The 16,436-nt window shown below is 45.7% G+C and overlaps 1 protein-coding gene across 2 annotated transcripts in view; it reads right to left on the reverse strand.

The window, feature by feature from the left end:
* LOC135899174 (uncharacterized) overlaps positions 1–16,436 on the reverse strand; it is a 58,336-nt gene that overhangs the window by 15,766 nt on the left and 26,134 nt on the right. Inside the window, exon 2 of one of the 2 annotated variants that reach the window (XR_011514806.1) lies at positions 8,951–9,013. The gene's annotated coding sequence lies outside the window, so the exon portion shown is untranslated. Of the gene's footprint in view, positions 1–8,950; positions 9,103–16,436 lie in introns of both variants that reach the window. The other variant, XR_010563550.1, reaches the window with a different exon arrangement.

The following is a 16,436-nucleotide window of genomic DNA, read 5'->3' on the forward strand; positions in this document are numbered from 1 at the left end:
TCAAGGTTCGGGATTAAATAATTTATTTTATGAACACAACCTATTTGGCAAACCAGAGCCAGCTCTCAGCTCCCACGGTCAAGAATGTGCCCGGAAGGGTTTGCAGAGAAAGCTTCGCTTTAAAGCATATCAGGAACGATCATTTTTTTCCGGTCAATTCAAATATCAAAATAAGAATCTGCCATTTAATTATGTTGCGTAAATTGAGCAAGAGAGGTCGAACTATTTTCAGCGGGTGTTTCAAGGAGTTCAGTGCTTGCGTAAATGGCCTCCCACATCGAAATTTCTCGTAACCAATTTGTGATGCGTGCAGTATTTTCTTCCCTGGATTAATTTTGAAAGGCCTTTGACTCGCTACAAAAAAATGCAATACCTCTTCCCAGAAGAACGGTATTACACGCGTCCACCAGCATTGCCTATCGAATTTACGTATTACCGGCCATGTGCATCCTCACTGTCCTGCGTGACTGTCCACTGTACCAACAAAAGCCACAGGGAACGTGAGATGTCTTTAAGGCTGATACGATCTAGTTTTAGCAGCTGTTTACCTCCAAATATTCAGTCCGTTATTTTCATTTTGTGAGAGGGAAGCAGCGGCCACATTACTAGGCTAATCGAATGGTATGGGCGCCGACATTTTGCACATGACAAAGCTGTTCTTTCAGGTGAAAAAGAAAAAAATAACAAGATTAGCAAGGATTTTGATATAAAATATTTAGTACTACTCTCACAGAAGGCATAATTGCACTTTGGATATCTCCACCGTGATTCATGAGCTGCATGAAGGTGGTTGTTTGTCCTCGTTTTACTTCTGCGGAACATTCTTCTTCAGATGTTTTGATATAGCCTCATGGAGCTCAATCTTTCCCGCGAACGTGAACACGAAGACTCTTTTTCTCGCCTTCTGCGTCTTTGGTCCTCCAAAAACTCTGCAGTAGCTGTTCCGTCTTGCACAAACTAGAGGCTTAGGGTGCATGATGTAGCGGTAGTAATATGGGGTGCGCTAACTTTCGCCGACCAACGAAGATCGTGGTGTCATTTCATGACGCCGTGCCTGCACCGCTCGCACTGAAGCCTGCAGTAATACCACGATGCTCAATTATTCAGATAAAAGACGAACAGGCGCAGGAGTCACATATGTTCCTTCATAATGCCTGAGGCAGACATGGAGGGGACATGCCACGCGAACATTTTTTTTGCATCTTTCTAGTCCTTCACTGTTCGTCACCACGAGATCCTGCTTCAAACATCGAGAACCCTTTGTGAGAATCTGCTTGTCTTTCAAGCTCAAGTTTTTGTTGTCATGGACGTCGGCGCGTTCTTGGTTGATTCGCTAAATTGGCATCGCACGAGCTTATCCGCCACGTTATGTAGAACCTCTACGGATGTCACGCTGCGCTGCGCAAGAAACCTGATCGTCTCTTTATTCCGAATGACTTCTGAGGCATTCAGACGTGCCTGTTGAGCCAAAGATTTTCGGCAGTGAAGATGACGATAGAAGTAGTTCAGCGGACGTCGTATGCGCCGGAGTAGTCGTTGTACCCGCGTGTCTTCCCGAAAGTACTACTCGCGATGCCCGCGACCTGTAGGTGGCGCGCGTGGTAAACCGAGTTGGCTGCCCGGAGGAAGATCGCGAGCGAAGCGAAGGACAGGCAAACATGTAATGCAGCACGTTGTGGCAACTTTGCGGCACCACGTACCCTTTATTACGTGTCATATTGAGCCGCATGTAAGCGGAACTGCGATTCTATAGCTAATTATAGATGAATAAGGACAAATAAAATCCAAGCTAGTGCATTATCTGTGGCATTATATAGCTTGTTTCACTGGCGTACATGACAGTGCCACGGGGAAATTTTTAAGAGGAGACGTGGAATCGGCCAAGTACGTGACCTGCCGAATGCTTTAGCACTCGAACATAAAAAAAGGTAAAAACCTGTCATTTGCAATGTGCGACAAGTTCTCTCTTTTCTATCTTGTTTTATCTCCCAGCTATTTGTGGCCTTTTTAATGCATGAAGCAGTTCTTCAAACCCTTTCATATGCTTGACTTTATGAACATAAGATTCGCAGCTAAAGAAATTCATTCGCCGAAGTTCGTAGTAATCTTCAATGTCTGAACCATCAATATCTCACATACTTTATTTTTGCACATTCCTTTCCGGGAAAATGTATTGCAATGCACATGCGATGTGAATAATATTAATAAATATACTGAAATGTTCTTGAAGACACATTGCTGCGTGTTTTTGAAATATTGCTTCGAGATCTTGCAAGGTTACTAGGAAAAATATGTTTTCATTGCAACTTATGCGGTGTTTCATATGCCGAGTAAACTTGAACGTGTTGATCATATAGTAACACATAAAAGAGTAATAAGCATACCAAAAATTTTTATTTGCCTAATATGACTGCTGAATGTCCTGCGACTGGTGCTATCATAAAAAAGGAAAGCTTAAGCAAGTGTAGACATAGCCGATACGCGCAAGTGTCTTTTTATATTCTCTGTGCTGTTCGCGCTTTTTTATTCTTAAAGAAAATGTCCGCTGCCACTTTCTGTAATTGCACATAATTCTTTTCATCGGTGGAGTAGCGACCCTGCCTATACATAGCCTCACCACCCACTGTTTTTTGGCGTATTTTGCCGGAACGAGGACTTATCTTGTTGTGGAAAATTTGGGTTATACACTGGGAAACGTATCGCGTGAGCTTAATATTGTTGTTGTTCACCATCGAAAGAGCGAGAGAGGCAAACAAAAGCCTGTGCCTCAACGGCAGGTGTAGGCACAGCCCGGAATAACCATGAGAAAACTTGGCCACACCACGTTGTCGTCTGCTCATCCTCCTCGTGTAGTTGCCCTCGTGCACCGCGACGCGACAGTCTTCACTCCTGCGCCTTCACTCCTCCTCGTTTCTCCTCTCTCTCACGACCCCTCTTCGACCGTGGTGCCGCCTACACTGCTCGAGCGTAGCAACGGCGCCAACATGCGCTCCTCGCCCCTCCGTAGACGCTTCTCGAGCAAAAATGGCGCTGATGCACGGTGCGACGGCCCACGTGATGCTATTAGGCCAATAGCGACGCGGCGTCGGCCTCGGCCAAAGCGCGCGAGGAAGAGGCGGCATTTTTCAAAGCGCGGCTGCACTTTACGATGTATAAGGGGCTTTACGGGCGTTGCGAATACTCGCGGGCTTTTTGTGGCAGTGAAGGGAAACCGACGGAGGCAAAGCGCGCACAAGTGAGGGCGCATCTGATAAGAGTCCTGCGTTTTCATCCACGTTCGTTTAAGCTGGGGAACAGAAAACATAAACATCTTATCAGCAGAAGCTAAATAGGAGAAAACACACCACTGAATGTAACAGTTTACTTATTTTCCGGCTTTTCCCTTCCGCGCTTGGGCAAACGCAAAATCGTCGCACGTGGAAGATGCGTCGATTAAGCGTCTGTTTCGAGCAGCCCAAAGCACTGTGAAACGCTGGTGGACTACTTGGAGCGGTAACACATGTGCGGAAGCCCTGCCGCCGTGGCTTTGCCTTCATAGCCACAAAAAGTTGTCCGCGAGTATGCACAATTCGCATCGCGCATACAATCAGATTACATAAGGCTCGGTGGCAACAGACGACGGATTGAACCTTCGATAATATTCGAGAACGTTCCAGCACCTGCCGACGGTCCTGCGCTGAGCGATAAGGTTTAACATTTGATAGCCGGTAAAAAGCGGTCATCAGAGAACGATAAACAAGGGCACGTGTCAATACCTTCTTCCAGAAATTATCGTATTACACCGCAAACAAAAAGTTCTAGGAAAGCAGCGAAATAAACACCCAAGTGGCGCAAATACCCAAATGGCAATAAACACCCAAATAAACACCCGGGCACAAAAGCGAATGCACTTATCGGCGCTAAAGACAGGCGACAAAACAGATACTGCCACCTGGGCACCAGTGCTAGCTCGCGACAGATACTTCTCGGGTATGGGAGATTCTTGCTATATACCTGCAGAAACAGCCCGAGCCCAAGGCTACTGTCCCCGTGTGGACACGGGGACAGTAGCCTTGACAGAGCGCTGAACTGCTTTTCGTTTGCTATGCAGGCCCTGCTTGCGTTCCTCATGCCCTGGCTATCGGCCCCGTCATGTGACCTGATATGCCAGCTTCCGTCACCCGTAACCATGGATCATCGCTACGACTGCGCGATTGACGAGGTGCCTTCATCGCATCTCGCTTTCGCACCCTTCGTCGACTCATTCTGCCCGGTACAACTCGACCTTAAAGCAACCTTCGGATCGACAGCAACACCATCCTCGGCCCAGTACTTAAGAACCCGGCCCTGCAACAGCTGCTTCAGTGGACACGGGGACAGTAGCCTTGACAGAGCGCTGAACTGCTTTTCGTTTGCTATGCAGGTGCGTACAAACCTTCCCTTGTATGCTAAAAAGAGCAATAACGTCTGCTTATTACTGTTCCCGTGTCCACAAGTGTTGAGCGAAATTTGTTGTGAATGTTTCTCTATGACCCTTTTATTATTGCGAGCGGGTGATGTTGAGAGCAACCCTGGGCCCAAAACCACCCGCTCGGAAGCCTTTTTAGACATTGAATCTTTACCTACGGACCCCACTGAACAAATGAGTTATTTTTCACTTGCTAAAGGACGCACACACACGTTCGCTGCATAGTTCTAAAACACAAACGGAATTGGCAGCTGACGTTAAAGCTATTAAAACCGGACAGAAATCAATTGAAACCAAAATCACAGCGATTCAAAACCGTTTAGATGAGCTAGAGGAAAATTATAAAAGGTTAGATGAACTCAGCCAGGATATTGCCGCCATTCACATTCAAACAGACGAACTTTCTGCACTGGCCACCACTTTGCAATCACGGCAGGATGATCTTGACGACCGGTCACGGCGTAACAATTTAATTTTCTATGGCATCCAAGATTCCGATGAAACCTGGCAGGCGACTGAGGAAAAACTGACTTCTATCCTTAGTGCGTGCCTAACTGACCCCCTTTCCCCTCACGAAATTGAACGCGCACACCGTTTAGGAAGATTCGCACCTAACAAGTGTCGCCCTATCATTGCAAAATTTTTGAACTTCAAAACTAAAGACCTAATACTCGCCAAACGTAACAGCCTGAAGGAAAGTAAGGTCACCATTAGTGAAGATTACTCGGTCGCAACACGTCTAGCACGAAAAAAGTTGCTCGACTTTGCGAAAATCCAACCTGGATCCCCAACCCATAAGTTGCGCCACAACAAGTTAATTATGAACAAGAAATCTTACATGTACGACCCTATCACTGCCACTGTCATTTCCACTGATACGAAAAGCGCACACGCCAGCTCGCCCTCTGCTACTATCTCTGCTAATACTTCCTAGGGACGAGTGAGGGGTAGTGGCCAGACATCTTCGGCTTCAGTATCGCTTCTTTTTACTAATATCAGAAGCGTCCTTAACAAGTACAACTCACTCACATCAGCAATCGATACATGCTCTGCTAAAATAATCGCGCTAACCGAAACATGGCTCACTGCGCATGTCTGCGACGCTGATATATTCGTCAATGCTCACCGCTTCTCATTCTATCGCTGTGATCGTAGCACGCAGAGAGGCGGCGGTGCGCTTCTCGCAATTTCCAATGATATACCATCATCATGTATACACGTGCAGACTGAACTAGAATTAGTATGGTCAGCAATAACACTTAATCATCAAACAGTTGTAATAGGGGTATGCTACCGTCCACCTTCGTCTTCACCGAGCTTTAGTAACGAACTTTATGACGCTGTTAACACCGTTGCAACACGGTTTCCTTCATCACGGCTGTTCCTACTTGGCGATTTTAATCTACCAAACATCACATGGAATACCGACCCCCCTTTAATATCCCCACTCACACCTCAAGCTCGTGACTTTTTAGATGTGTGTTCAGTATTCTCACTCGTGCAGATCTGCGTTCAGGCAACTAGAATAACAGCTTCCACGGCGAATACACTAGATTTAGTCTTTACTAATCAACCCGATATAGTATCGCCTGTAACGTACCTACCAGGAATTAGCGACCACTTACTTCTACAGTTCGATATTAAACTAGACCGACCGAAAACTAAAAAGAAGAAAAAATAATACGAGACTACTACAGAGCGAATTATCAGGCCATAAATAATGCACTATCTTCGTTTATTGGCGTTTTCCTTAATGGCTTTGAACACCGTAGTGTACAAACTAATTGGAACATGTTCACATCTATGGTCAACCATCTAACTGAACAGTACATTCCTCAACGCACCGTTACAACTCACACAAACTCTCCCTGGTACAATAATTAGATTAAGCGTCTATCAAATAAAAAGAAGCGTCTCTACCGCATTGCAAAGCTTTCACCCACAATTGATCGCTGGGCATCGTATACTGCGGCGTCAAACACATATGTGCAAGCGCTCAAAAACGCCAAAAAGCACTTCGAATCGCAGGTTCTCCCTTCAATGCTTACTACTAATGTTAAAAAATTTTGGCGTGCAATTATTCCTTCGACTGACAACAGCCTTGCCTTAACAGACTCTTCCGGTGTTCCAATTCTCGCCGACCTTTCTGCCACCATACTAAACCATACATTTTCAGAAAATTTTATAGCCACATCCAGCACACATATACCAAGTACACAGCACCGTAACTATGTTACCATGCCCTCCATAATTGTTGCTCCATCCGGTGTCGTTAAGCTTATTGATGGACTAAGCATTCATTCTGCTCCCGGATACGACTGTATTAACTCGAAATTCTTAAAAAACACTTCATATTATTCTTCCATCATACTATCCAAACTTTTCCAGCAATCCCTTGACCATTGTACGCTACCTAATGAGTAGAAAATAGGTAAAGTGATTCCAGTGTTCAAATCCGGCAGCAAAGCATCCCCTAATAATTATCATCCCATTTCTCTCACCAGTACATGCTGTAAAATGCTCGAACATATTATTTTTACTAACCTGGTTAATTTCCTTGAATTGAACTCATTTTTTACGTCAGCACAGCATGGTTTTCGGGAATCTTACTCCTGTGAAACCCAATTAATATCATTTACACATGCACTACACCATATTCTTGACAAATCATCACTAGCTGATTCTATATTCTTGGATTTTTCAAAAGCATTCGACAAGGTGTGTCACAAACTATTACTTCATAAACTAAAAGAACTTAACATAGACGGTAACCTTTTGAAATGGATTGAATGTTTTCTGCTCAACCGCTCGCAATTTGTTTGTGCTAACGACATTAACTCCGAATTTACAGAGGTCCGTTCAGGTGTTCCACAGGGTTCCGTCCTTCGACCCCTACTGTTCCTAATTTACATTAATGATCTTCCCTCGCTTATCAACTCCCATATCCATCTATTCGCTGATGATTGCGTCATCTTCAGAGAAATTACCAATGCTAACGATATTGAATTACTTCAGTCAGACCTTACCACGATAGGAAACTGGTGCAATGAATGGTTAATGGAGCTAAATATTAACAAATGCAAAGTCATGCGTGTTTCTCGGAAAACATCTACAATACCATCATACTACATTAACAACATGTCGTTGGAATCAGTTTCTTCGTATAAATATCTTGGTGTTTACATCACTTCTAACCTTCATACTGAAAACATAATCAAAAACGCTAATCGCATGCTTGGCTACCTACGTCGCAACTTTTTCAACGTACCTACTAATTTGAAACTTTTGTTATATAAAACATTAATACGACCCAAACTCGAATACGCGACTCCGGTATGGGACCCTGCTCATGAAAACCTAATCACTGACCTCGAGATGGTTCAAAATAACTCTGTACGTTTTATTCTTGCTAACTACAACCGCACAGCGAGTGTAACTAACATAAAATCTAATCTTTGCCTCCCATCGCTGGCATCTCGCAGAAAAGTGTCTCGTATTGCCCTCTTCCACAAGTTGTACCATCACCATACTCTACGAGATCACCTCATCCCCCATCCAATTTATGTATCCCGTCGCATTGATCATCAGTACAAAGTGGGTATTTTGTCATGCAACACTAAAAGTTTTTCACAATCATTTCTGCCGCGAACTTCGCGTGACTGGAACCACCTTCCCGCCGAAGTTGTAGGCCTTATTAATTATGAACAGTTCCGTGAAGCCTTAGCTAATATTGTATATACAGGTGCCATTTAAACGCCCATGTAACCAACTGTCTTTGTCCTTTTTTTTGTATTTACCACTCCCCCTCTGTAATGCCCTTGGCCCTGAGGGGTATAATAAATGAAATGAATGAAATGAATGTGGGGGTGGGGGGAGCGATGATTAATTAAGTCAGTAACATGCATTCTGTGCGATTATAACCATGTAACGCATCTAAGATCACCTGAAAGAGAGTGTATTTTGCCTTTAGCCTGGGCAAATGAAGCCTTCAGTATTGTAAATGTAAACAAGTACATAAATAAATAAACAAATAAATAAATAGGTAAATAAATATTTAAATGAATAAATAAATAAATAAATAAATAAATATATTCTCGCAGACTGCTGATGGTGCGAACAGAAATTAAAATAGTTAGTTTGTGCTTGTCCTCTGTTTTATTTAGAGTTGGGCGTGTGTTTCAATATCGAAAAAGAAGAGTATGTCAAGTGCCTTTTTCTTTCGAGGTTCTTCACCCTTCAGATAAAATTTTATTCTAATTACGTTACACAAGTGGAAAACGTATTTGCAATTTCCTTTAAAAACCTTAAGAATGCGACAATTTATTATCCGCTCATCTTTTTTACGCATGAAAAAAATTAGTCCAAGGTATGGCAAAACATCTGCCAAAAGGCACCCGATTTCTTTTAGGTATGCGAACACTCGCTACAAACAAAAGAACAAAGTACTCAAGTATAGTATTCTGTGACTATGGAAGAACACAAAAGCAACCTTATTTCACTCACCTTCGCCAGCCAGCTTTGTAACGAAGCCGAAATTCGAAGTCCGTATCACTGAGATCTTTCTTCCTGTAAAACATACACGTCACAGGGTTGTCGTACATATATGTCGCATAAGTGCTTGCGTACACATACATGGTCGATGTGGTATTGATGAGCTGGAAATTATAATAACGTTATCCATAAGGCAATTGTCAAAAATATTTGCGCAAGTCAATAAATAACACAATGCATCAAAAGTGAGTGACTTTTCTTTATTTGTGCGAAAGTATCAAATTACTCATTGAGTGAACAAAACTTCCGTCTGTACCAGCGAAACGGCACCTAAGTTCCCATTGGCTGCGATGTCACGTCACGTGAGCGCCTCGAGGGTAGACTTGCTATGAAGACTTGCTACCGCGCTGGTGCACCAGGTGTTGCGTGAGGCGAGAGGGCATCGCCGATACAGCGCGTCACAGTCGCTTTCGGAAGCCTGTGTTACCTGCGCGTTCCTTGTCAGCTCTGGCTTCTATTCTAACTTCGCCTCGGTAATCGCTAAAAAGGAAATTATTGCATCAATATAGAATCAATTTGAAAGGAAAAATGCTGGTAGGAGCGAGTTTCGAACCTAGGACGCAAAGCTCAGATGCCGAGTGTCTTACCAACTGGGCTAAACCAGCTCTTCTTGTTTCTTTCATGGTATTTATTGCGGAGATATAATTTATATGCTCTTTAAACCTCCGTTATACCGATCGCTGTACATCGGCTTACCTGGAACTGACGTGCTAGCACGAGTATGTAAAATGACTGTTTCTCCACACTCCAAAACATTCTTCCACGAAGTGCACAGTTAAATGCTACTTGTGAAAGCCAGCATAAGTAGGACAGTCATTTTTGTATCTTCGACTAACTGTCGCCTTTTTAATGTACCAGAAACTATACAACACTGCTTTATTGGCTGCAAAGACGCCATCTTGTTTTGGGGAGTTCCCCAAAGAACATTAAAAAAAGATCTTGGTGTAAACCCTCACAGGATACGATATCTTATGCCACCTAAATGTGAAGATGTGCCTTTTTTACATGCTGTCACTTATGGTGCCATGTAGTTCACGGAAAACTTGCATGTTAGATCGGAATACAGAACTAATTGTATCTTCGCAGTCATATTTCATTCAGATTATTTCACAACTGAAAGACATTTGTGTTCAAAGAGACTTCCACACGCTACTGGTATATATTGTTGATGCAGCGTATCCTTTTGCCTCCGTTTTACAAAACCATCTTTTAAAATAATTGTACTAGGAAGTATTTCTCTTGTGCTTTCTCTTTTTCTCTTGCGCTTCTCTTGTCATAACCGCGTCTTCAAGCTTGTGCTTGAAGATGCGGTTATGACTGTTTTGGCTGCTATGTAAGTAAGCTACGCAAGCACGTATTATATTCCCGATAACTACCACGGACTAAACTAGCTACTCCTTGATAGGAGGACTGTGCCCTCTGCTTTGTGACATCGTGCTACTTGGACCCAAATTTTGACTTCACCTATGTTGTCATGCCGTGCTTGGCAATGAAAATTTCGGTACAAATAGCATGATGTGACAAAGCAGAGTGCACAGGCCTGCTGTCTAGAAGGCACTGCGCGTGTTCCGTTCCTCTCTCTCAACCCCACTGGGCTTAGTTCTTGTACGCACCTGGCGACTTGGTGGTCTCTCCTCGTTCTCTCGTAGCGCAGGACGTCGGTGGCATGCGGCGTTGGCACCGCATGCTGCTGCCGCTTGCTGACTCAGGCAGAAATTATCGCTATGCAGTCTGAAGCATCTACGTGTACACTGTAGGCGGCCGCAACCTCGGCGGCAGCGAAACGTGGCCGTCCACGCCAGCACACAGCAGACGAGGTAAGGGAGCGCAATAACGCGGCAAAGCGAGCGAAGAGGCAGAGGCAAGTCGCGATGCCCTCTCGCCTCATGCAACAATTGGCGCGCTATGGCAGCAGCACGGGTTCTGCTTCGCCGGCTTAGATGTCGGATTACACGTGTGGGCTGAGTTCTTCATCAGGCACCGCATTCAGCCACAGCAGAACGTGTGCATGCGCACTGCTCCGCGTTAGAATTCAATCTGCTTAATGTACTCGACCACGCAGTGCGGTGCGTACGTAGAAAGATTAAAAATTAAAGAAATAACCCAAACCAATTAGGCAGCAAAACTCGAAAAGGTTACTCCCAGCGCAAAACTCGAACGACCGCTCAACGGCGTTCAATTGCACAGTAATGCTTTCAAATTCACAACTTGTAAGAAGTGCTTAGGTGTCCGCGTATTTTTCGAAGCCCTCTCAAGAGACATAGCTGATTATGCTACTAGCAAATTGCCTATTGGCATTACCTAAGGTATTCATTATAACTGCTATTTAATTAGTACTCAGTATTTAATGATGCAAAGCCGAAAATGCTAAAGGCTTATCCTAGTGGCTGGTAGAATACAGTTGATATTCTTCGGACAGAACGCATCACGTTTATTGTAACACTTCTAGACTGGTAGCAAGAAAACTTGCATTGTACACAAGGCTACTATGAACATTTGCGTTGGAAGCTTATAAGGCTCAGGCAATATACCGTGCAGAATATATTGTACACATGCTAGTGCTATATGTAAAAGCTGAAACGATGCTATATTACAGGCCTGAAAGTTAGCCCGAAGCAACGTTACTAGACTAGCTTCAGTTGTAAAACTCCCCGCCCGCGCGCTTACAGCCGCTGTCGCCACTTCTGTGACAGCCGCAAGAGGGCAACGCTGTTCCATCCGGCTCCACTGCAGACGCCTCGTCACAGCCTCGAGCTCGTGCGGACGGGCAGTTGGCGCGCGTTTCACGCTCGCTGGCGTTCTCCCTGGTCCGAATTAGTGATACCACGACAAAGCGGTATCCACCTACAGCAATAAGATTTATCGCGCCAGTTCGTTAATACTGAAAGAAGGGTAAACTGCACAAAAGGAAGAAACGCATACAGCGAAGCGCTAAAGCTGCGTTTCTAATACTTATACTCGCATGCCTCAGTCAAGGATTTAGAGCCTATGAAAAAGCAAAATTTAAAAAGGCTAAAGGCCGTGTGTTTCTTCCTGTCGTCTTAATGTTTCGCGCAGTTTAGGCTCACGAGCCTGAATATCTGGCCAAAGTGCGTGATTGTAGGATGATCTTCGTCCCCACCGAAACTTCTCACCACGCCAAAGAAGCGCTACAAAAAGAAAGATGAGGTCCGTCTTTGTACACACAAGCCAAAAAAAAAAAGAAGTCGGATTTTTCATTCCGTGAAGATGCTTAATCAGCGAAGCTGAAACGTGCGGCCCCTGTGTTTATCACTGGGCTATTCCCGAGGGTTCATTAAAGTATTTCTCAGTTATGAGGTTACACACACAATCGGCTGTGAGAGAGAACGACGTCACTGACGGGTATGCCCACAGTCCGCAGTTTTCGCTTGCGTTCGATGTCTCGAGTTTGCTCGGCGGCGTGGTTAGCAGCCTTCGCCTGCAATTTGCCGCTTGTGATTCTTCGAAATTAAATTTCTTCAAAATTAAATCTTTCCGTTACGCAAGACCGTGAGTGGCTCATACTCCCTTAAGCGATGGCTCATACCCCCGTAAACGCGGCCTCCCCATTACGACAGAAGTGAAGTGAAATTCTACGCTGGAAAGATGAACGGCCACACAGCAAGCTGTGGAAGGCGACGACGAACGCGGGAGCAGTGGCACGAGCGCGTGCCGTTGATTTCGCAGAGAGCTCCCGGTCGGCACGAGGAATCGCACTGTTTCACGCCGAGCAAAGCGTCGCATTGCTGGAAGCACAGAAAAAGTGGTGCGCCGAACTGCTGACATCGTTCCGATAGCGGCCTATGCAGCCAGGTACGCAGCACGTCGGCATCGTCTGCTGATAGTCTTAAGAAACTCGGCGAAGGCTACAGTTCCACGGATGACATGCTTGCTGAAATTCGCTGTCAACAACGGACCACAGAATACACCAACGCTGCACCGCGTGCTTAGTCCGCCCCGCCCGCGTAGCCGGCTAGTGAGGAAGTGAAGCCGGGCGCGACTGCAGCGCCACGAAGGCGCGGGCGGGTGGCGGTTCCGCGCAACGGCGCCGAGTTTTAAAACTGAAGCTAGTCTAGTAACGTTGGCCCGAAGCTACGATAAAAAAATGACGCAGAAAATCATCTGGGAGTTGTCTAAGTATGTGTAAGTATTGTGCTACTTGGCCATTATACCACGAAGCCAGGTGTCATTATAAATGTTACGAAATCTGATCCGACCAATGTAAACCCTCCTAAAATCATCATCGGTCGTTATCAACCTTATCGAACATTTTCCGATCATTGTCAACTCTTTCCTTGTCAACCTGGATGTCCAGTGAAGCTGTTGCAAAACCACCACTACATTTGCTGAGGGGGGTATACAGTCATTTACTGATGGCTCGGATGCTCATTTTGAGCTTATTTATTGTAAAGTATGCTGTTCTGTGTCTTGTATGGGGGATTTTAAGGAATGCGTACACTGTTAGCTTCACTCGGCGCTTGTAGCCTTTGCGTTACGTGAGTATGAGCCTGTGCTTACGCGGGTATGAGCCATTGTTTAGGAGGGTATGAGCTATTGCATTCGTCTTACGCTATGTACGCACAAGATTCTGGGTGGGTAGTTTTTTCATTATGATGTACAGCATGCGATATATCTCCCGGCATTTGTTTTATTGTCGCCTAGGAGGTGGGCTTTATTGCATAGCAAGCATCGAGGCTCGCAGCTCTGATATTGGTTCCGGGTTCGCGGCTCCACTCCACCGACATCTCCCGTACATCATCAAGGAAAAATTATGGGAGAAGATGGAACAAGAGAAGTTCGAGGCGCAAACGCCGACTCAAGGTGAGCCCCAGGCCACCACCTCGGCACCTAGAGATGAGGACCGAGGCAGAGCAAGCGATGCTACCAGAGACCAGGCGGGGCAGCAGTCGAGAGCGAGATCCAGTTGAATACCCGGCAAAAGGTCCACCTTGTAGTCCGGAGGGGGCCGCCAGCAGACTCCAGCCAAGGGGCCTGCTGACTAGGGCCGTGGTCCCGCTAACCCGGGCCGGGGAACCATCTTACCGTCCAGGGGCCCCAAGTACCCGGGGGGGGGGGGGGGGAGAGAAAGAAGAAAAGACCCAGTTGGTAAGCTTTGGTAGCAAGGGCTCCCAGGCTGAGAAAGATGAGATTAGCTTACGTAGGGAAAGAAATAGAGGAGCAGAACACAGCAAACATGAGGTTAGAACAATTGCAGAGGGAAACCCCAAATCAGCTGATCGCGCTAAAAACAGAGAAGGGCCCCGCAGAGGCTCCCAAAAATGCAAGTCAATTCACTCCTCCTGCTCATGTGCCAGCTACATCTGGACAGGAGGAGGATTAATGTTGATTTAACGAGACAACTCCCTTCCAAACGCAAGGCTGGGAAACCGACCCGCTGGTGACTGGCAAAAGAAAATTGAAACGTGGCTGACGAAAATCGACAAGGAGAACGAAACCATAGAGGCAGGACAGCTGCAGAATCGAGTAGCAATCGCGCTACTACAGACACAAGTGCAACAACAGTCGTGCACAATCGACGCCCTAAGCACGTCGATAGATAGCTTAGGCAGGACAATAGCTAGGCTTTGCGAGAAAATCGGGGCAATAGAAGTGATTCCTAGTATAAATGGATAAACATTCGGGTAAAAAAATGCCTCGACATTCTGGCAGTGAAATCGTAGGGGATACCAGAGGAAAAGAGCGTTGCTGCAACAATACCTCGAGCTACAACAGGAAGCACCCGTAGCCATAGACACGCAGGAAACGGGTGAGGCCTCTGTTAGATTATCGGGTTACAAAAGCTTTGACAGCGGCAAAGGGGATAAATTCCGAATCGCCACTTTAGCAAAACGAAGCTTTGCAACCATAGTCCATGATATCTGCCTGAGCGAGGCAGAGGCTGTTCTCGCCGAGATTATCACAGGAAAGAAAACCAGAGATAGCATATTCCTGCTGAGTGTGTACAGCACACCCAGGACGAAGGAAATGAAATTCATTGCTTTATTCCTCAAAGCATTGAAAGCCGCAGATGGGAGGCCTCTCATCATTATGGGAGGCTTCAACTTGGTTCAGGAGGAATGGGGATATACATAGAGGGACCCCAAATGTAGACGCATTTGGGAGGATATACTAATGCTAGGGCTTACTCTACATACCGACCCATATGTGTCCCTGCGCGCACAGGCAACATGTATAACGAGGGATACTGCACCCGACCTCACGATAACCAAATGGTTGGAACAGTAACGTAGAGAAGCACAGGACAAAACCTATGCAGCTGGCAGTTTGTTATTTCGCTCAAGCTAGGAAAAGGCGTGAAGACTCGCCTCATCAAACAGCCGATATTAACGGAGTGGGATAAATTCAGAGCGATAAGAAAGGAGGCCTCACTGCCGGGTGATATCTACAATATCGACGAGTGGACAAATCTCCTTAAAACACATATAGGGTAAGCGACTACACCCGTAGAGGAGGAGAACGCACACTCAGCTTTAGAGAGCAAACTGCTGAACATGTGGAGCAGAAAGAGTGACTTGGAGAAAATACTCCAGGCACAAAGACGGAACAGGAATATCAGGCGCGAACTAGTCAGACTCAACAAAGAAATCGGAACATATGCGATTAAGGTCAACGAGCAGAACTGGTACAGCAAGTGCGATGAGATGGAAGCCAACATGAGTTTCTCCAAAACCCGGAGCCTTCTGAGACATTTCATCGACCGTCGCAAGTAAAAAATGCAAGCTAGTGTAAACCAGGTGAGAGCGAGGTATGGCTTCGCAGGCACAGATGACGAGCTCATTATCGAGCTCCAAGAGACATAGCTTGGAAAAGCAAAGAGCCAGGTGTTTAAGGACTACGAGGGACCTCCCAACCCAGATCATGATGCCGCCATCACGATGACATAGGTTAGAGCAGAGCTTAATAACCTCAGAAAGAGATCAGCGCCGATCCTGACGGTACAACGAACGCAGCTCTCAGGAATCTAGATGATTAGTCCATCATCGCCCTAACCAAATACGTGAACCAAGTGTGAGAGAAAGGAAAACTCCGGAAGATGTAGAAGCAGGCGGACGTAGTCGTTATTCCAAAGCCAGGCAAAGTACCCGGCTTGAACAACATGCGACCAATCTCTCTCACCTCGTTTGTAGGGCAATTTATGGACCATGTTGTTCAAACGAGACTGACCCGGTACATGGAGGAGAACAATCAATGGCTGCACGAAATGGTAGAATTAAGGCCAGGGCTCAGTACACAAGATGTGACGCTCAGACTTAAGCATGACATCCTAAACCGATACGACTCAATGACACCAGGGCGATCCTAGGTCTCGACCTCTTCAAGGCATTTGACAAAGTTAGCCACTAGGGTATCTTGGCAGGCGTTGAAGAGGTAGGTGTGGGACCTAGGGCATGTGCATACATCAAAGACTTTCTGTCAC

The sequence above is a fragment of the Dermacentor albipictus genome, chromosome 5, assembly GCF_038994185.2.
Source record: "Dermacentor albipictus isolate Rhodes 1998 colony chromosome 5, USDA_Dalb.pri_finalv2, whole genome shotgun sequence".
Classification (NCBI taxonomy): domain Eukaryota; kingdom Metazoa; phylum Arthropoda; class Arachnida; order Ixodida; family Ixodidae; genus Dermacentor; species Dermacentor albipictus.